General features: G+C 36.9%; 1 pseudogene; it reads left to right on the top strand.

Annotated features, from left to right (window-relative positions):
• The first annotated feature begins 18,064 nt into the window (after nt 1–18,064).
• On the top strand, nt 18,065–19,709 carry LOC129775859 (RNA-binding protein squid-like; annotated as a pseudogene).
• The last annotated feature ends 3,757 nt before the right edge of the window (nt 19,710–23,466 follow it).

The following is a 23,466-nucleotide window of genomic DNA, read 5'->3' as shown; positions in this document are numbered from 1 at the left end:
GTAATGGCAGCACGAAGCTAATATGTGTGAAACATTACGCTTGATAGCGCTCAGGCGCATATTAAGTGGGCCTGATCACCTACCTAGCTACCGAAAGGATGGAACGTGATGAGTACTTCGTGGCTAAAAGGAATTCGCGGCGTTCTGTGGAATCAGAGTCCGCCATTCTCGGCATGGTTTCTAGTCAATCGACTTTCTGTTCTGTTCCGTGTTGCTTTGAGATTTGCATTCTTGAATATGAAGATGGATTGTAACGAGGTTGTTCATCATGATGTAAAATCATCGAGTTGTTTGACCACAAATATAAGGAGTGTTTCGAAAAGTAGTTTTAAACTTTCAAACATCAAAATAAAACTGAAAACGTTCAGAAAGTATTTACAAAACAAAATTTATTAAAGAATATTAAGTTTACATAGCAATGAAATGAAAAAACAGGAAGTGGGTTATATCTATGGTATAACCGCAAGGGTGACGTAGGACTATCGTTGATTTAGAGATCATTTGTTTGAAGTTGAATCTAAATCCTTTCTGAATGAATGAATAAATGAATATTTGGGGGACTTCGTAAACAAGAGCGTTACGTTGGAGGCACAAGGTTTTATGCATTCAATATAGGATACGAAAAACTTTGTTCTGAAGAATAATCTTCAGAAGCTTTCCTGCTAACTGTACTTGATTGACAAATCACAAACCCAAATGTATTATATGGATATTTTATGGATAGAAAACATTAAAATAAACTATTTCGCTTGAATGTAATTTTCAATTCCAAGGGGAACTGGCAGATTATTTTCAGTAACGATTAGATATTTCCACATTTTCCTCGATACTGGAAGCTCGCCAGTGGTTAATGCTAATTCGATAACCATCTGTTAATAGCACTTGATTGAAACATATTTGGTCACAGTGTTACATGGATAGCAAACATTCAAATAAACTCTTTCACATGAATGTATTTTTAAATTCCCAGAGGAACTGGCAGATTATTTTCAGTGATGGTTAGATATTTCCATATTTTCCTCGATACTGGAAGCCCACTAGTGGTTAATACTAATTCGATAACCACCTGTTAATAGCACTTGATTGAAACATATTTGGTCACAGTGTTACATGGATAGAAAACATTCAAATAAACTCTTTCACATGAATGTATTTTTAAATTCCTAGAGGAACTGGCAGATTATTTTCAGTAATGATTAGATATTTCCACATTTTCCTCGATACTGGAAGCCCACCAGTGGTTTATGCTAACTCGATAACCACCTGTTAATAGCACTTGATTGAAACATATTTGGTCACAGTGTTACATGGATAGAAAACATTCAAATAAACTCTTTCACATGAATGTATTTTTAAATTCCCAGAGGAACTGGCAGATTATTTTCAGTGATGGTTAGATATTTCCATATTTTCCTCGATACTGGAAGCCCACTAGTGGTTAATACTAATTCGATAACCACCTGTTAATAGCACTTGATTGAAACATATTTGGTCACAGTGTTACATGGATAGAAAACATTCAAATAAACTCTTTCACATGAATGTATTTTTAAATTCCTAGAGGAACTGGCAGATTATTTTCAGTAATGATTAGATATTTCCACATTTTCCTCGATACTGGAAGCCCACCAGTGGTTTATGCTAACTCGATAACCACCTGTTAATAGCACTTGATTGAAACATATTTGGTCACAGTGTTACATGGATAGCAAACATTCAAATAAACTCTTTCACATGAATGTATTTTTAAATTCCCAGAGGAACTGGCAGATTATTTTCAGTAATGATTAGATATTTCCATATTTTCCTCGATACTGGAAGCCCACTAGTGGTTAATACTAATTCGATAACCACCTGTTAATAGCACTTGATTGAAACATATTTGGTCACAGTGTTACATGGATAGAAAACATTAAAATAAACTCTTTCACATGAATGTAATTTTAAATTCCCAGAGGAACTGGCAGATGATTTTCAGTAATGATTAGATATTTCCACATTTTCCTCGATACTGGAAGCTCGCCAGTGGTTAATGCTAATTCGATAACCATCTGTTAATAGCACTTGATTGAAACATATTTGGTCACAGTGTTACATGGATAGCAAACATTCAAATAAACTCTTTCACATGAATGTATTTTTAAATTCCCAGAGGAACTGGCAGATTATTTTCAGTAATGATTAGATATTTCCATATTTTCCTCGATACTGGAAGCCCACTAGTGGTTAATACTAATTCGATAACCACCTGTTAATAGCACTTGATTGAAACATATTTGGTCACAGTGTTACATGGATAGAAAACATTAAAATAAACTCTTTCACATGAATGTATTTTTAAATTCCCAGAGGAACTGGCAGATTATTTTCAGTAATGATTAGATATTTCCACATTTTCCTCGATACTGGAAGCCCACTAGTGGTTAATACTAATTCGATAACCACCTGTTAATAGCACTTGATTGAAACATATTTGGTCACAGTGTTACATGGATAGAAAACATTCAAATAAACTCTTTCACATGAATGTATTTTTAAATTCCTAGAGGAACTGGCAGATTATTTTCCGGATCTTTCTCGATGCTGAATGGCATCCAAACGGAAAAAATTCCGTGCGTGTATGTGTATGTGTAGCGGCTGCTTCGATGGTCACCTTCTCTTCTCCTGAAGGATCGGCTTCTCTGTGCTCCCTCACAGTTTCAAACAAACTGCTCGCGTTTCAGGACAGATCTCGATCCTTCGCCGTCCAGCATCCTCAGCAACGATGTTGTCTTGTCGAATATCGCTTAAGTATGCTTTTTGTGCGTGATTGAATCGAGAGAAGGCGTGGTTTACGATGACAATTTGGAAGGCAAACTAGAGGGGAATGAACTCTCTGAGCTCGGAACTTTCGGCGACTGAGCAATAATCGATTGCGGGCGCATACAATATTGAATACGGAAATATCCTACTGATGAGGAAGAATAATCTTCAGAAGCTATCCTGTTAATTGCGATTGATTGAAAAATCACAAAACCAAATGTATTTGGATGGAAAACATTCAAATAAACTCTTTCACATGAATGTATTTTTAAATTCCCAGAGGAACTGGCAGATTATTTTCCAGCAATGATTAGATCTTTCCGGAACTTTCTCGATGCTGAATGGCATCCAAACGGAAAGAATTCTGCGCGTGTATGTGTCGATCCTTCGCCGTCCACCTCTTTCAGCACGTAGGCAACGATGTTGTCTTGTCGATATCATCACGAAAAATAAATGTGTCTCACCACCAGAATATCGCTTAAGTATGCTTTTTGTGTGTGATTGAATCGAGAGAAGGTGTGGTTTACGATGGCAATTTGGAAGGCATACTAGAGGGGAATGAACTCTCTGAGCTCGAAACTTTCGGCGACTGAGCAATAATCGATTGCTTATGCATACAATATTGGATACGGAAATATCCTACTGATGAAGAAGAATAATCTTCAGAAGCTTTCCTGCTAATTACACTTGGTTGAAAAATTACAAAATCAAACGTATTTGATCGCTGTGTTATATGGTTAGAAAACATTCAAATAAACTCTTTCACATGAATGTATTTTTAAATTCCCAGAGGAACTGGCAGATTATTTTCCAGAAATGGTTAGATCTTTCCGGAACTCTCTCGATGCTGAATGGAAAGCCAAACTGAAAGAATTCCGTGTATGTGTGTGTAGCGATGTCTTCCCGGGGAACCGTTTGTGGCATCACTCTCCTCCTGATGGATTCCCTTCTGGCCTAGGGTGCACAAACAGGTGACACCGTTCATCCGCGCTTTCATGATAAACGAAGAGCTTCACCACAACAGCGACAACATGCTCCCATCGCTGTTCAATTAGAACTGAGTGGATTTCCGAGCGGCACTCGCTTATATACCGATTGGTGATTTCAATAGCTTGTTTTGAAAGCAATTTTAAGACTATTGAAACAAGTTTTTGGATCAAAAAGTAACAAGTATAGAACGCGTAGACATTTTATCTTTCGAATGAAATGTTTATCATACCATTTCGTTCAGTTGTTTAAAAGCTATTAACGCTCAAAATCTCGGTCTCCGGCGTAACGCTTTCGTTTTCGAAACTTTGATTTTACACCCCGGTATAGAAATGAAAGACGTAGTCCTACGTCAAAATAAAACTTATTGTTGATTTCTGAAAAATGATCGAATCTTAGATTTAACTCTACTCATCAAATTCCGCACAGTGTTCTTTGTGCACTTTCCGGACGCTGCAGACCAATTCTTCTTGAACTCTGACATATTTTTAGACACTGTACCTTCCATCTTCAACTTGACCTCGACGATTGGCCAGTAACACTCATTTGGTCGCAGCTGGGGACAGTTAGGTGGGTTGAGGTCTTTCTCGACGAACATGATGTTGTTTTTTTCCGAAAAAAAATTGTAGAGTGGATTTAGCATAATGTGCCGATGCGAAATCCGGCCAGAATAGAAGAGGAACCTTGTGCTTTGTTTAAAGTGGAAGTAATCTCTTCTTCCACATAAATTTGAACAGTCTTCCGAAAAACACTTACTCATGTCCACGCGATGTGAAAATTCCATGTTATTGTTTGAACTCGAACATGATTTTCGCTAGTGTTAAATGACTACCCCAAAAACGAACAATGACACACAAACATAAACATGTGTAAACAAACACGATGTTTATAATTCAAGAACATCGTGTTCAAACATATCACCCGATGTCGCAGTATTCATTGCTTTCGTTTCGTTTCTTTTCATGCACGGAAAGAAATTATTCATCATAAAATATTTCTTCGTAGAATACTTTTTCTCAGAAACGAACTTGAAATTTAGTTCGCATTACAAAAATTGCATGAGCAGAGAGGCTACGAGTTCATGAACATTTTGTATGTCTGATTAAATAATCCTTGATTTCGTGCAAAGAACACATTCTCTAAATAGAATGACGCTTTCTATGAGATTTTTTTGCGTGCATGCTTCCAATTGAAGTCTGGGGAAACGACTGCACAGCGGGCGGCGTCGTAAAAATGCTGGCCAAATCTATATACATAAAAATGGATTTCTGTTTGTCTGTCTGTTTGATTCTTATGGACTCGGAAACTACTGAACCGATCAACATGAAAATTGGTATGTAGGGGTTTTTGGGGCCGGGGAAGGTTTTCATGATAGTTTGAAACCCCTCCCCCGTCTTTAAGGGGGGCTGCCATACAAATTAAACACGAATCTCTGCATTACTCGAGAATGAATCAAGCAAATGAAACGAAATCTGGCATATGGTGGTTTTAGGGTGCAAAAAATCTTTCCTGCCATACAAATAAAACATAAATTTCTGCATTACTCGAAAATTAATCAAGCAAACGAAAACAAATTTGGCATGTGGAAGTTTTAGGATGCAATAAATGTTTCTATGGTGGTTCGACACTCCTCCCCCTCTCTTAGGGTGGGCTGTCATACAAATGAAAAACTAATTTCTGCATAACTTGAAAACTAATCAAGCAAATGGAATCAAATTTGGCATGTGAATATTTTAGGGGACACGAAACGTTTCTATGGTGAATAGACACTCCTTCCCCTCTCTAAGCGAAGAAGAGGGGAGGGGTCTGTCTTTATTCTATCATATGTATCAAACATCTAATCCATGTAACGGAGAAACATGTTATTTGCAAGTGGTTGAAAAATCTTGAATGAGAATTGTGTCTGAAAATAATCTGATATTATAATGATGAGTTTTGGTAGAAGCGTTCAAATAAGAAGAGCAGAAGATCGAGGTAAAAGCTAAATTAAACGGGATCGATTAGAACATCAATCAATGAACAGTTCTGCGATTGGACTCATGAACTTGCGCTTAGTAAGAAAACGTGAATGTTTGATGGTATTGATAACACGAAAACAAATTTTGGGTGGGACGAAGTTTATCTGGTGAGCTATCCTTAAATTAAACAAATAACTCGAAACGTGTCCAGGAGTTTCACCACGTTTGTAGAATTTTTTTTTTAACAAATCCTACACGTTGTTTAGTTGTTTAACGGCCCATATTGTAGAATGGCAAACTTAATTTGACGTATTAAAAATATTAGATCTAAGAGCAGTCAAAATACGAATCCATACTACTCGAATCACGAATCAAATGGTCCGATATGAAGAATTCTTATGAAAATAAGACAGAAATATCAGAAGTTTTTAAGATATATTCCTTTTTATTACTAAAAATTGATGATACTATTTCAGTAGCAATCATCAACATGTCCTAACTGTTTCCGGCACAGATTTCCAGTGATTTCCGAGTTGCTGGACACTATTCGTTTGTAATTCGATATACCCGATACTTCAGAGCCTCAGAATGGATTCAATTTCCGTAACAGTCAGATTCTCCCAACAATATTAATCATATTTATTGGAGGAGACGATGCACACCTCACACTTCTCCGCCCCAATCATCAATCAATTCAACTTCAACTTATCTCGTTTACGAGCACTGAAGCTCTTCAGCGACAAGAAAGCAAGAGGTGAATTATGTCCCAACATGTGTCAACACATAAAACACTGTTGCCAACAACCAGCATACCGGCAGGTGTCGATGAAATGCGAAGAGGGTGGAAATATTCGTACCTACGTATAATCCTGGCTGTAATCCGATTAATTCGATATTCATTATTTTGATGTTGTTTGCGTTTGCGACGATTCGGTTTTATGAAGGAATGATATTTATCGTTACGGAGTTGGATGGGTAATTTCTAGCAGCTGTCGGTTGGTGAAGATGCGTAACAATGCTTTGTAACATCTCGTAGTTGACGAAACGCGTAATTAATAGTAGCGGTAATGTGTCATGCGTCTCCATCGGTGTGCTGAATGAGCAATAAATTACTGTTGGGATCTTATCGTGTGCCTCCGAACGCGAAATATCAAATTAAGATTTAAATCTTCCAAAAATAGCAGCACATGTTCTCGAAAAGTTTGTCTGAATTAGTTTATTCTACAACGAGGCCCACAAAAAGTGATTTCCGAACAACGGGGCCAACAATTTGCAATTTTAAACAGTGGCTGAAATTGAAATTCTAACATCGTGTGATCCAATAGTTGACGTTCTAACGATTTCCATACTCTACAGTGCCCAGGTGGGTTCACAGCTGTGGCACCGATATTAAACAATTTAACCACATTGGATAATATAATATCAATCATTGCTGGTTAGCCGATGTCACCAAGTGTACTTGGAGCGCATGTGTCACTGTGCCCATCATATTTGCCGCCAACTTGGTTGCGGTGGGACCAGCAGGAAGATCATATATCAGTGGTCAGTTTTAGTTAATTTACATGAGCTCAGATATTGGAATTACAAATTGGGTCACATGTGTGACTAGAACGACCATTGCTAATTGCACTGGAGTGAAAATTGAATGTTACATTGAAATATAAATTATTCATGTTTTTTTTCACTCTAGTATCTGAACTACGGAATACGGAATACTTCATGCATGACGAATTTCACACCAACTCGTTATAAGTTCCATCAGTACCATCTCAGATGACGAATTTCATGCCAACTCGACTGGCCTTTGGCAGCACCATCTCAGAAAGCAGTGAAACATTGTGGGTGTAAAGACATGTGTCATTTAAGCAACTTTGCATACTTGAAATACTCGAAAAATAATTAGACAACTTTTTGGAAAAAGCCAATTTTTTTTTCCTTAAATTTTTACAAAAAAAATTAACTTAAAAACTATGATACCTAAAAAATTCATGTTAAAGGATGAAATGCAGGAATTTTTTAAAAATTTTGCGAAAAAGTACCGAAAATTTTTTGGAAAAAAATTTCGCTGGCTAAAAATTAAAATTCATTTTTCTCAAAAACTTATTTTTTTAAAATTCCCAAAAATTAAAATTTCCAACAAGTCGTCCATATCGGAAGGTGGGCCCTTTTACAGGGAAAAGTTTTTTCTAACAACAACTTTTTTATATTTTCTTTGAAAAAATTACTAATTTTGTTTAAAGTCAAGATAGCGACATAGTGTATTCGGCAAAGTTTTATATCTTATTAAAATGAGAACTTTTGTCCAAGACGTCAACTTTCTATCTGTTATAGTTTTTGGAATATGAGTCATTTTTGTATGACACCTGAAAAAATAATGTTTTGCTCGTAACATTTTTGTGTGTAAATTCCCCCGTTTGACATGTTCTTGACATGTTTCCAAATAGAGAAAAGTTAGCAGAGCATGTAAATTGCGATAATTTATACATAAAAATGTTACTAATTAAACGTTAATAGTAATAGTTAATATGAAAAAATGAAAAAGTTGTTCGAAAAACTTTTTCCACGTAAATCTGCCCATTGTCCGATGTATGGAAAACTTGTTGGAAATTCTAAGGGCATTTTATATCTTTTTTTTCAGAATTTTAAAAGCATATGTTTTCAAGAAAAATGTATTTTAATATTCAAAATATTTGTTCGAAAAACTTTTTCCCTGTAAAAGTGCCCATCTTCCGATGTATGGATGACTTGTTGGAAGTTTTAAGGGCTATTTATATGTATTTCTTTCAGAATTTTGAAAGCATATGTTTTCGAGAAAAATGAATTTTAATTTTCAAAATATATTTTTTTCAATGAAATTTTTTTCCAAAAAATTTTTGGTAATTTTTAATGAAAACCAAAATAATTTCTTACATTCTATTATTTGACTAAAATTTTGTAGTCCTGATATTATTTTGTAGTTTTTTTTTTAATTTTGAGTTTTTTCAATTTTTTTTCGAAAAATCTTAATTTAAAAACTATAACATCTACAAATAGATAGTCAGAGAATGAAATGTAGGAAATCACTTAGGTTTTCATTAAAAATTATCAAAGATTTTTATAGAATAAAATTTCATTTGAAAAAAAAAATATTTTGAAAACTAAAATTAATTTTCTCGAAAACATATGCATTCAAAATTCTGAAAAAAACTAGGTATAAATAGCTCTAGAATTAGAATTTCGAACAAGTTTTCCATAAATAATTTCCTACATTTCAAGCCCTTACAGAATTGTTCAGATATATATTTTTGGGAATTTAAGAAAGAATACATTTTTGAGAAAAATTAATTTTAATTGTTAAAATAACTTTTTTTGCCAGCGAAATTTTTTTGGTAATTTTTTGTGAAAATTTAAACAATTTCCTACATTTTATACTTTGACAAGAATTTTGAATGTATCATAGTTTTTAAGTTATAAACCTTTTTAAAAATTAAGAAAAAAAACTTGGCTTTTTCCAAAAAGTAGTCTAAATATTTTTCGAATATTTGAAGTATGCAAAGTTGCTTAAATGACCCATGTCTGTACACTCACAACGTTTACTACTATCTGAGATGGTGCTGCCATCTCCTAAGACGAGTTGGCATGAATCTCGTCAGATAGCAGTTAAACGTTGTAAAGACATTGGTCATTTAAGCAACTTTACATACTTGAAATCTTCAAAAAAGAATCAGACTACTTTTTGAAAATGGTCAATTACAATGTCCAACAAGTCATCCATCCATCTGAAGATGGGAACTTTTACAGTGATTTTTTTTTTCTAACAACACCTTTTTCCTTTTTTCTGTTTTTTATGTTAATCTAAATCTGAAAATTAATTTGTTTTTAAGAATATTTGAACAATTTCCTACATTTCATTATTTAACCAACATTTTAAGTTAATATTTTTCGAAAAAAAATGAAGAAAAACTCAAAATTTAAAAAAAACATCTTACCCCAAAACTATAAAGCCTACAAAATTTTGGTTGAAGATTGAAGTGTAGGAAATTATTAGTTTTCATCAAAATATATTGAAAAAAATATAAAAAAATAATTCCATTGAAACAAAATTATTTTGAAAATTAAAATTGTTTTTTTTTTCAAAAATATTTTTTTTTAATCCTGGACCAAAATTTATATGAGTAGCCCATAAAATTACCAACAAGTTACTCATACATCGGAACAAGGGCACTGCTTCAGGGAAAGATTTATCCTAACAACAAAAATTCTTCATGTTTTCATTGAAAAATTACTAATAATGTTTAACTCGCAACATTCTAGTGTATAAATGATCGCGATTGACATATTTTCCGACCTTTTTTTCATTTCAAGAACACGTCAAATGCGAGAATTCACACACAAAAATGTTACGAGTGAAACATTATTTTCTGCATACAAAAATGCCATATATTCCAGAAGCTATAGAAGATAGAAAGTAAATGCTTTGGACAAAAGTTCATATTTTAATAAGATCTAAAACTTTGTCGAACACCTTCTATCGCAATCTTGGCTTCAAACAAAATTAGTATTAGTTGTAAATTTTTGAAAGATAACATGAAAAAGTTATTAGAAAAACTTTTTCCTCGCTAAAGTGTCCATCTTTATATGTATGGGTGACTTGTTGGAAATTGTATGGGCTAATCATATATTTTTCTTTGATAATAAAAAAAAGTTTATAAGAAAACTTTATTTCAATTTTCTAAATGTTTTATTCAGTGTATTTTTTTAATTTTTTTTATGAAAATATCAACAATTTCCCACATTTCATCCCTTGACCAAAATTTTGCATGTGTTATAGTTTTTGAGTTTTTTTTTTTTTAAAGTAGAAAGGTCTGCACCTAGAGGCACACATGAAAACTTGACGTAGGACTTTGAGGACAATTTCTTTAGAATAAGGTTTTTGTAACTGTTCAGAAATTCGTAAATATAGCTTAATAATTCCAGATGCACTATAAAACACGATTTAGTATTTAGTGACAGAACTTCAAAAGGGTTGTAAGAGGAGCCCTTCCATGCCAAATCAGTCGGCCGCTGACCCGCTCCTCTTCGATTTGTTTGAAATTTGGTACAGTAATCCCGGGACAAGTTGATTGCGATTTCCAGAAAAAGAGTAAATATTTCGGAAATGTTTTGTTCAATCTATACCCAAATATTTTTAAAACCGATACTGGAACCAGGGTCACAAAACGTTCTGCATTTTTAGCGGAAAAATTTACCATAGGGGGGAAATAAATTAATCTAATTTTTCATAATTTGTTTGCGTAATATGCGTAATATGCAATACCATCCGGAAAACGTCTGATTTATCGTAGATAATGAGCTAGTTTTGACAAATCACGAAGTTCGATATGTCGCATGATTAGCTTTGGTTCTGTTCATAAAGTGGTCTCTTCCATCGGAAACATGATCCGAATCATATCCGAGTTACTTCAATGAGGTCATATAGGCTTGAATCAGGGAGTTCGATTCTCCTAATGGCAGGTTTTGTGTTGTTTTTGGTTCTGGAATCTACGAACTTGTTCCCGCCGGAATCCGCGGACCGATTTCGATAAAAGTTTGAAGGGTCCTCAAATGAAACGAAAAGGGCTTTCGAAGGAAACTTGAAGCGTCCAATTCGGTTTAACCGTTTTCAAGAAGAGCCGCATCATAAGTTGTCTGGGTAAGAAAAAAAAGTTATATTCCAAAGTGCTTTGTAAAATAGATTTTTCTCACTTATTTTGATAGTTATTTTAACTATCTGATTACTATTTTAACTCGTAAGGAATCAGCTGAGTGTGAATTAATACGTTTAGCGTCTATTAATATCGTTTTGACGAGTTGAAAATATGATACGGGAACGAAAATGCTGATCAGAAAAAGATGATTTTTATGCCATTTGATAAGTGATTCGTGAGAACCACTGACGAAACGATGATTATTGATAGTGTCATATAAGATTTTTTAAAAATTAAATTAAATAACATCTTCACAAATTCCAGTTTGTTTTCATCAGTACGTTTGATCAATTTCACCTCGGTGATCTATTTGCCCCCCGGATGACGGTACTTATGATGGAAATTACCTAAAATCACAATTTTCATTATATTTGCCAATTTAAATTACGACTGATTTTTTAGGAGGACCTATTTGAAATCATTGAACTTTCTTCCAAAAATCGTAACTCAAAATTCAGATGTCTGATTAAAATATGATGCCTGACAAAGTTATTGGAAAATTAATCAACTATTAACGAAAAATAACATTATGAATGCACTGTTGAAAAACTTGTTCATAAAATGAATTTAATATAAAAACATTTATATCTCAATACGCGCCCCCACCACCCTTGATATTTTTTTGTACATTTTTATTGGAAAATCCTACCAATTCAATAAAGTTTGACGTACTTTGTGAAACTGTAACAATTCAAGAAGAGTAACATCAAAAATGGAATCTACATGCGATTGTACATAAAAAACTGTACATAACGTTTCATCCTAGGACTTTCCGTTCTCAAGATACAACCAATTTACTATAATTGATATCGTGTTCGTGTAATATTATAATATGCAAACTGCTGCTGGACATCGATTTTTTGAAAAATCAATGATTTTGAATTTCTTTTTTTAAAAAATCAGTCGTAATTTAAATTGGTCATATGATAACGAAAATTGTGATTTTGGGTGGCTTCCATCAAGTTCCAATAAAATCGAAGAGCGCCATGTTGAAATTTACTGTTTTTATGTTTTATTTTTTGTATTTCTTAGAAGAATATTACATTTGCAAAAAAAAAATCATATTTTGTTTACGGAATTCAGCCATTCTATGCTGAAGCGATATAGTGGTTCTCAGATTTTCGTGAAAATTGGTAGTTTTGTTCCAAAACATCGCAAAACATTAGACCCGTATTTTTTTATTTGTTCATTAGGGTGACCATTTCCATTTTAAGGTTGTCCGAAAAATCAACTATTTCGTCTTTTTTCCAAAAATGCCTTTTTTCAAAAATTCATAACTTTTGAACTACTACACCGATTTAGATGATTGATATCCTCTTTTTTGAAAAAATACTATGACTGCAGAAAATTTGAATTCTGCTCTCGTTATTATTGATTGTATTCGTTTTTTATTGTTTTCATAGTCTCGGGACCACGGTTGCCATATTTTTTTATATTTTTTCCTGAAAGCTGAGTTTTTTTCACATAATATATATATAAATACCAGAGAGGTGTTGTTTTTCGTTTTTAGGTTATGATTTTTCAAAGTTAATATGTTTTCGGTTTTCGTTCATTATTTCTATGGGTATAGACAGGATGTATGTGACTATAATCCAATTAATTGGCAAGTGTGTTATTTTTCAAAATAAAGGCTAGCTAGTAGGCTTGATACGTCGATCATCTGAATCGGTCCAGTAGTTCAAAGGTAATAAATTTTTGAAAAAAGTCATTTTTGGGAAAATAGGGAAGAATAATTTATTGGACCATCGGGTAAGTGAAAAATCATAACACAAAAATGAGAAAAAAACGCTTCCCTGGTTTCGAGATATGTTATTTGAAAAATACTCAGCTTTCCAGGAAAAATATAAAAAAATATAGCGCCTTTGGTCCCGAAACCATGAAAACTATAAAAACCAAACACAATCAATAATAACGAAAACATAATTAAAATTTTCCGCAACTGTGGTATTTTTCCAAAAAAGAATGCGTTTCATTCCGTTTCCACCGTGAAGTGTATTCGTAGTGTATTCGAGAATCAGGTCCTATATCGGTTTGGCATGGAATGGCTGAATTATTGGTTGTATTTGTTTTTGATTGTTTACTTGGCTTTGGACTAGAGGGTGCTATATTTATTATATTACTAGCTGACCTGGCAAACGTTGTTCTGCCATAAAAAATAATTCTAGTGAATATGTTGACTGCTAAATAAAAAATAACTAATGTATTGTAAGTGTGTTTAAATGTTTTAACGATCTACACATACGTTAAACTTTTGTGACTTATGTGTTCATACTTGTGTTTGACATACCGAGGAATAGAGCGCCAAGTCGATGACCACTTACAAAAATTTAAAATAACAAGTCACAGGAGGGTTGTGTCCGAGACACAACCGCTTAGTTGACGTAGGATTCCGTTAGGCTATCTGTTGATTTTGGATATGTTTGAAGAATTATATCGTTAAACTCTTTGATAATGATTTGGTTTTAATGTCTTTGTTAGAGAACACATTTCGGTAGTAACAAAAGTCAACCTACTTTCATGTATTTGCAATGCCGATTTCCCCCAGGCAGCTTAGTTTTGATGTCTCTGTTAGGGAATACATTTCGATAAGAACAAAAGCTCCCCCTACTGCCATGTATTTGCAATACCGATTTCCCCCAGGCAGCTTGGTTTTGATGTCTATGTTAGGGACCCGCCGCATGTGTCATCAATTTCGACCAATCAGAAGTGGGTATTTCCGTTAGGATAGGGGTTGAGATTTTTCAATTGTTCGATAGTTAGTTTCATGACATATATTATTTTCTTCGATATAACAAATTGTTATGAAGTGCCGAAATCGATTGATGCAAAAATTTCATCAATCCATCATGAAATGGCTGAGCAATAAGCGTTTGAAATTGGACAATTTTCTCGATGTGCTCGATTTTCGATTTCAATTTGTACCCCAATATGTTCCCGAAAGACGTAATCCTAAGTCAAAACTCAAGCCATTCCTTTTGTTAATTCGATGTATTTCATTAACGAAACTGACATGTTTGTTCTAGGAATATATTTTTGTCGTAAGAAGACAAATTAAATAAACAAAATTTTAATCGAACTACAGAACTCAACATTGATATGAGCATGTTTTGTTCAGTTAAGGCGAATATGGCACTGAGCCAATTTTCATTCATAATTTTTGTTTTGAAAGCGTGTTTATTTCACTCGAAAATTCATAACAATTTTCGCTTCACAGAAATGGAACACGAAGCTCAATGACGTCTTTATCACATTGCGTTTCAAGGTTGGTGGACTTTAGGATTTAAGTCGAACGCATGCAATTGCAATCGATATTGCAATCGATTCGGGTAATTTTGACTCGATCGAATTTCATCAGATAGATGTTCATCAGTAGACGTATCTGGAATGTTTTAGGAGAATACATTATCGATTTTCTCAGGGCGTATTTTGTCGGCTATCCAAATTAAAAATGTGTATACCTCATAATCCTCGCTATTGCCATCCAACCGAATAAATCCGAATAAAATACAGACGGGTTCTGATTATCTATTTTTTTTGTGATAGGGTCTAGAAAAGGTCGGGTCGATCCCGAATAAACAAACATATCTCTCCTCGCACGTTTCTTGTTTGCGGATCGTGCAATTCATACCTTGGAAGTTTTAGTTTTTTAGAGCGGAACGGTCGTGCTTCCTGCAGAAAGGGAAAAGGTGTGTTTCATTTTTTTAAAAAAAGAAAGTGTCCAAACCGCGCGGAGCGCTTCATCAGACTTCATTTCATTTATGTTTTGTTCGAACACACGGGCTGTACTATCATGAAATTGCCTGAAAATAGCCTGACAATAGCAAAGGCTGTGTTGGCGTTCTTCATGATAGCGTCTCGCAAGTGAGTGTATTTTTCCTCACACCATTTTTGATTGTCCAGAATCGCAATCGTTCGCTCTCTTCTTCTCTATCGTTCGCAAGTAATTCTTCGTTGAGATGGTGAACGTTAGGAACATTAGGAACGTTAGTACCATTGAAGAAGAAGATGGAGAGCGTCACTTGAACGGTGTCTGTCAACGATGAACTCCAGATTATTGTTTCTTTTTCGAATCACAATTTATGATTTGAAGAATTTCAATAATTTATTATGTTTATTCAAAATGTTTTCCAGCTCGCCGGCAACTTTCATGACTTTAGCCTTATTGAAGTTATTAGCACATGTGTGAATAAAAGTTTGATGAAGCGAGTGTAGCGCCATCTGTCATTTAGCAACGTAAATAAATTCGTTCTTTCTGAAAAATTGTTCTCGATTAGTTGGATATTGTATATACCAAAGTACACAAATCGTGATTCAAAATAAGTAATGGGGGTGAACCTTTGAGGTTGTATGTATTATTATGTCAAATTTAAGGGAAAAAATACAAAAAAAAACTTATTTAGAGTTTTTTTCTGAATAGGGCCACCCTAATTGGTATTAAACATACGGTAATCGGTGCCCTAGCGGTATCACGTATAGTTTACGTCCTATTCTCATGCCTACCAGGTTTTTTGTGCATAATTTCATCAAAATCGGTCGAGCCGTTTCGGAGCAGTTCGACCACGAACATCGTGACACGAGATTTTTATATATTAGGCTGTCAAAAAAGTCCCGCGGTTTTTTTTTTTTTTGAATTTTCATTTGTTCATAAAATTAGTTACAATCATCTGTTTTAAGTCAAATATGCGCCGTTTTGTTCGATGACTTGTTCCCAACGAGATGCCAACTTCATAATACCCCTGTTATAGAAGCTCGTTTCCTTATTGGCAAAAAACTCGGATAGCCAATTTTCACAGGCCTCTTTTGTGGATAACTTTTGACTACCTAGCTCGTTCGCCATCGAAAAAAACAGGTGGTAGTCACTTGGTGCAAGGTCCGGACTATACGGCGGATGCAAAAGAACCTCCCATCCGAGCTCTCGGAGCTTATGGCGCGTCACCAAAGAAGTGTGTGGCCTGGCGTTGTCCTGATGGAAGACAATGCGGCCTCTGTTTATCAAAGATGGACTCTTCTTCATGAGTGCTACCTTCGAGCGGTCCAGTTGTTGGCAGTACAGGTCCGAATTGAGCGTTTGGCCATAGGGAAGCAGCTCATAATAGATTATTCCTTGACAATCCCACCAAACACACAGCAGAACCTTCCTGGCCGTTAATGAGGGCTTGGCCACCGTCTGAGCCGCTTCAGCGGGCTTCGACCACGACCGTTTGCGCTTCACGTTGTCGTAAGTGACCCACTTTTCATCGCCAGTCACCATCCGCTTCAGAAACGGGTCGATTTTGTTGCGATTCAGCAGCGATTCACATGCGTCGATACGGTCAAAGATGTTTTTTTGCGTAAACGTGTGTGGCACCCATACATCGAGCTTCTTTGTGAATCCAAGCTTCTTCAAATGGTTAATAACGGTTTGATGACTTATCCCCAGCTCTTGGCCGATGCTACGGCTGCTACTATGCCGGTCTTTCTCGGCTAATTCAGCGATTTTGTCGCAATTTTCGACGACAGGCCTTCCGGAGCGTGGCGCATCTTCGACGACCTCTACACTAGAACGAAAACGTTGAAACCATCGTTGTGCGGTGGAGATGGAAACTGTATCGGGTCCATAAATTGCACAAATTTTATTGGCAGCTTGAGATGTATTTTTGCCTTTGTCATAGTAGTACTGTAAAATATGTCGGATTTTCTCTTTATTTCGCTCCATATTTGCGACACTATAACTCACGAACAACTTAACCAAACAAAACACTGTCAAGGACTATATTATAGCGCGCAAAAATACCTTTCCAACAAGCTATAGTATGACTCGATACAATGAATACAACTAGAACTACGCGCTTACAACGACACCTCGCGGAAATACCGCAGGACTTTTTTGACAGCCTAATATATAGATTTCCTGAAGGCTGAGGTTTTTCTATACAACATATTCAAAAATCAGGGATATATTTTTTTGTTTTTATGTTATTATTTTTCAAAGTTAACCGATCGTGAAAAAATATTTTTTCCCTTTTTCTCCAAAAATGACTTTTTTTAAAATCATTACTTTTGAACAAGTTGTCCGATTCACATGATCGACATATCAAATTGAGGCCAACAATGCTATACTTCTTTGAGAAAATATCATACCTGCGAAAAAAATGGATTTCGTTTCCATAATTATTGAATGTATTTGTTTTTTATAGTTTACATGGTTAAAGATAGAGAGCGATATATTTTTAATATTTTTCCTTGAAAACTGATGTTTTTTGTTTACATATTACGTTGATTTCTTGGACCATCCAAAAATGGAAATAAGCACTGTTGGAAATAGTCGCAATTTTCCGGTTTATTAACGTGAATTGTCAGTCGTTAAGAGATCCCTAGAACAAGAACAAACTAGTTACATAAATTTACATAATCGATTACAATACACATTTCTGACATTACATTTCCTACATCAAATATTCTATGCGATCATTGCGTTAGTACCAGCGAATTGGTGCGCAATTTTCTTTCTCTTCGGGTTCATTGTTGGAGCAAGACGCGACGCACGCTTCACTCCCGTTTTTCCTAATAAAAAGTGATTAAAAGTCTCTTGTTAAAAAGAATAGAAGCCGTTTTTCCGAAGTGCGTTGAACTTCGCAAAGTATAAGTGTGGTTTTAATATACTGCGACAACCGGCTCGCTGCGTAGAAAATAAGTGAATAAAAAATAAGATAGAAAAAAAATGGCCGATAATCAGGATCAGGAGATGAACGGTTCTAGCCAAGATCTAGATCTGAATGGCGAATCGAAGCAGGATAGCAATTCTGCGAACGGAAACGGCGACTCCCCTGCAGTGCGTGATGACGACAGAGGAACTCAAGGAACACTTCGGCCAGTATGGTGAAATCGAGAGCATCAATGTCAAAACCGATCCCAACACCGGGCGCTCCCGAGGATTCGCGTTCATCGTGTACAAGAGTGCCGAATCCATTGACAAAGTGGTCGCCGCTGGCGATCATGTCATCAACAACAAAAAGGTCGACCCGAAGAAGGCCAAAGTGCGCCACGGCAAAATCTTTGTCGGTGGGTTGACAACCGAGATTAGCGACGAGGAGATCAAGACCTTTTTCGGACAGTTTGAAAATATTGTTGACGTGGAAATGCCGTTCGACAAGCAGAAGAACCAACGGAAGGGATTCTGTTTCATCACCTTCGACTCGGAGCAGGTGGTGAACGAGCTGCTGAAGACCCCCAAGCAGACCATTTCCGGCAAGGAAGTGGACGTGAAGAAGGCGACACCAAAGCCCGATAACATGCAGATGGGTGGCCCAATGGGCGGACGAGGCGGTATGCGTGGCCCACCACCACGCGGAATGCGAGGGGGACGTGGAGGCCCAGGAGGACCAAAAAGCTACGGACAAGGCTGGGGCGGACAGGGATACGGCGGAGGATACGGCCAGGGCGGATACGGTGCATACGGTGACTATTATGGCGGTTGGGGATGGGACTACAACGGTTATGATTACTCTCACTACGGCGCAGGCGGTGGTTACCAAAGTGGTAAGCAGCGAGGAGGTGGCGGAGGCGGCGGTGGCGGTCGTCAGCCAAGGCATACGCCGTACTAAGAGAGTCCCACGGACACACACACATACAATGCGTTGTCCAGTCGTCCCCCCACACTTTTAATTACTATAGACTAGTAGTTTAGCTCCATAACCACCCAACAAACACACACACGTTGGAAACAAAAAGAAGAAAATCACTAGCGATAAGTCCTGTAATGATTCCTACTTGAGACCCAAGAAGAATTAGAAGAAGACCTGAGTGTGAACGAAAATGAAGAACAGTGCTTTTGAGAATGAAGGAACAAAATACAAAACCCAACAAAAAAAAGCGACGAAGCGTTTCCGAGTCTACAGTTTGAACCTCTCCAGAAGAGACATGTCATGAGGAAGCCACACTTTCAAAGACACTAGAGTTATTGGTTTCACTTGCTTATTGTGAGACGAAGTCAATCAACGAAAAATAGGAAGGATTATGCATCCATCCGGGTCACATCATTGATGCTTGTCGCGCCTTACAGAACAACAACAAACACTTGCGAAGAGGGGTCATCGATTCAAATTCACATTACTATATTATGATTGCTCTGAACATGATGAAACACAACAGAGGATTTGTATATTTTGTAAGACATTAGACATTAATTTTTTGCGTTCAGTTTCACGATTAAATAGAATTAACAGATACTGATGATGCTGCTCTGCTCCCCTTATACAACAAAAAAAAAAAATGCATTCGTTCGATAACTCGCAAGTAGATCGGATAGGTTTTCGAAACGATCCAACAAAGGTTTTTTTTTTCCACATCGAATCAGACTGTGTTTTTTTCATCGGTTGCGCTTGCGAGTAGAGCGAAGCTCAAAGTGGTGCGCGACCGAGACGCAGAGGATACAATTCATACAGATTCATCACACACGCCACACAGCAGCGGCAAGTATAAGTTTATTTTTCTTTTGTCCTCCTATCATTCCTTCTACCATCTGTGCTCGATTTACACCATTGTTCATCTGTGTGTTTACCAAATCGGCAAACGTTGGCATTAGGGGTGTCTATTTTTTCTTGGTTACATTACCGTTGAAATTTTATTGGAACTTTTTTTCATTTTAGAATTTTATATAAATAAAATAAATTAATATAAATATTATCCGCAGCATAACCTTATAATATTTTTTTTTACTTATTCATTTTGATAATTATTATATTCTGTTCATATCGAACAGTTGGCCGATTTTTCTAATATGGCTGAGGGCGGGAAGGGCCCCCCGTTGACGCAATTGAATATTTCTGATACCGAACCTCCTCCTGAAGAGCAGGAGGATGAAGCAGAAATTAAGGTAAAAAATTCTGTTTACGAAGTTGATAGTTCCGAAGATGAGGAAATCGACGAGAAACAGGATTTTCGTCCTAAAGAATACCCTGAAGGCTCCAAAGGCCCATTCATTGTGTACTTTAGACGAAAATCCAAACCTCTCAATGTCATTCGCATCTCGAAGGAACTAACTCAACATTTTTCTGACGTTACCGAAATTACACGGATGGGGCCAGACAAACTACGAGTTGTCGTCTCAAGCAGGACCCAAGCGAACAAAATAACGCGCTGCGACCTCTTTGCGATTGAGTATCGTGTATACGTACCCTGTTGCAACGTCGAAATAGACGGCGTAATAACCGAAAAGGGTTTGACCCGAAAAGAGATAATCGATGGTGTCGGTCGCTTCAAGAACTCCACACTAAAAACTGTGAAGATTCTTGCATGCGATCGACTGAAATCTGTGTCACATAAAAATGACAAAAGAATTCTCAATCGGACAAACTCTTTTCGTGTGACTTTTGAGGGTTCCAAGCGGACTTTTGCAGAAATGCTTAAGAGTTCCGTGCCAACGACACAGGACAATCCCTACTCCATTCTGCAGAACGACGAGCCTGTTGCTGACGCTCCCAATGCCGGATGTTCCGGTACATCGCAGGGTGCCATCAGGAAAAGAAAAATTACTTCTTTTCCATCACTCCCCAGAAAGCATACCGAAACTTCCCAAGTTGGAATGAAGCCTCGAACTGAACGTGCTGAGAATAGGCCGAAGCAAGTACCTCCCGGTTTACGTGGTCATGCTACCAACCAGGGGTCCTCAGCACTTCCCGGAACAACAACGAACACGTCTGTTCCATTTTCGCGGTCGAAGCAACAGCCACTACCTGGCCTGCTTGCGCTTTCAGACCTTGTGGATAACATTTTAAATGCTTTAAATATAAATGATCCTCTTAAAAGCATAGTATTATGTTTGCTTCCGGTTGTGAGAACATTTTTGAAAGAAAAATGTGGCTTTTTAGCAGCGTTCATTTCCCTCGATGCCTAATTCAGCGCAAGAGGTCAAGGATTTGACCACTGTCATACAGTGGAATTGCAGAAGCATCATCCCTAAACTAGACCAATTTAAATTTTTAGTTCACAGTTCTAACTGTGATGTATTTTCTCTCTGTGAAACATGGGTTTGTTCAGCCGACGAGCTGAATTTCCACGATTTCAACATTATTCGCCTAGATCGTAACGACTCGTTTGGTGGCGTACTATTGGGGATCAAAAAACGTCACTCCTTCTATAGAGTCACTATCCCATCGATTACAGGCATTGAAGTTGTCGCTTGCCAGATACAAATCAATGGCAAAGAACTCTGCATTGCTTCGATATATATTCCTCCCAGGACTACGGTAGGCCGCCATCAGTTCTTTGATATTATCGAGGCATTGCCGGAGCCGCGGTTAATCTTAGGTGACTTCAACTCCCATGGAACAGCATGGGGGTCACTCTACGATGACAACCGTGCCACGTTGATTTATGATCTGTGCGACAACTTCAACATGACAGTTTTAAATACTGGGGAAGCAACTAGGATAGCCAACCCTCCTGCACGGGCAAGCATGCTAGACATATCTCTCTGCTCTTCTTCATTATCCCTGGATTGCACATGGAAGGTAATCCAAGATCCCCACGGTAGTGATCACCTACCAATAATTTTATCGATCGCCAATGAATCAAAATCTAGTGAGTCAGTTGATATTGCGTATGACCTCACGAAGAATATTGACTGGAGAAAATTTGCAGAATTAATATCTGAAGCAATCATTTCGATGCATGAACTTCCTTCCCTTGAAGAGTATAATTTTATATCAAGTTTGATTTACGATAGCGCACTTCAAGCTCAAAAGAAACGTGTACCGGCTACCACTTTCCGACGTCGTCCTCCATCACTTTGGTGGGACAAGGAATGTTCAAAGGTCTACCTTGAAAAATCATCCGCTTTCAAAAAATTCAGGAAAACTGGATTAGTGGAATGGTTTCGAAAGTACCAAGCTCTAGAAGCCAAACTAAAAGGTCTGATTAAAGCAAAAAAGCGTGGATATTGGCGGAAGTTCGTCAATGGTTTGTCAAGGGAGACCGCTATGAGTACTCTTTGGAATACGGCTAGGAGAATGCGTGGCTGGAACCATACCAATGAAAGTGAGGAATACTCTGACCGTTGGATTTTCAAATTTGCAAGGAAGGTTTGTCCCGATTCTGTTCCTGCACAAAGCGTCGTACGCGATATTCCGCTCCATTGCGATTATGAGAATTTTTCGATGGTAGAATTCTCAATTGCCCTCCTCTCATGTAACAATTCAGCTCCGAGGTCGGACAAGATTAAATTCAACTTGTTGAAGAATCTTCCCGACTTGGCAAAACAGCGTTTGCTGAACTTGTTCAACAAGTTTCTGGAGCTGAATATTGTCCCGCATGACTGGAGACAAGTGAGGTCGTATAGGCCGATTGCAATGTTATCCTGTATTCGTAAATTGTTAGAGAAAATGATTCTACTTCGTTTAGACAAGTGGGTCGAAACGAACAATTTGCTGTCAAATACGCAGTTTGGCTTCCGCCGAGGTAAAGGGACGAATGATTGTCTCGCGCTGCTATCTTCTGAAATCCAAATCGCATTTGCTCGCAAAGAACACATGGCTTCCGTTTTTCTCGATATCAAAGGGGCATTTGATTCAGTTTCCATGGAAATTCTCTCAGAGAAGCTTCATAATCGTGGACTTTCACCAATTCTGAATAATTTCCTGTACAATTTACTGTCAGAAAAGCACATGAATTTCTCTCATGGCAACTCAAAATCTTCTCGTTACAGTTTTATGGGTCTACCGCAAGGCTCCTGCCTAAGCCCCCTCTTGTACAGTTTTTACGGCAATGATATAGATGATTGTCTAACTAGAGACTGCACGCTGAGACAACTTGCAGACGATGGAGTTATTTCCATCACGGGTACTAATCCCGTCGCTCTGCAAAAGTCGTTGCAAGATACCATGAACAATCTGTTCACGTGGGCCCTCAAGCTGGGTATCGAATTCTCTACGGAGAAAACTGAAATGGTCGTTTTTTCTAGGAAGCACGAACCCGCCCAATTCCAGCTTTACCTATCCGGCAAAACGATCCAACAC

The sequence above is a fragment of the Toxorhynchites rutilus genome, chromosome 3 (assembly GCF_029784135.1).
Source record: "Toxorhynchites rutilus septentrionalis strain SRP chromosome 3, ASM2978413v1, whole genome shotgun sequence".
NCBI lineage: Eukaryota > Metazoa > Arthropoda > Insecta > Diptera > Culicidae > Toxorhynchites > Toxorhynchites rutilus.
Note: the sequence above shows the minus strand (reverse complement) of the source record. Positions and strands in the feature narration are given on the sequence as shown.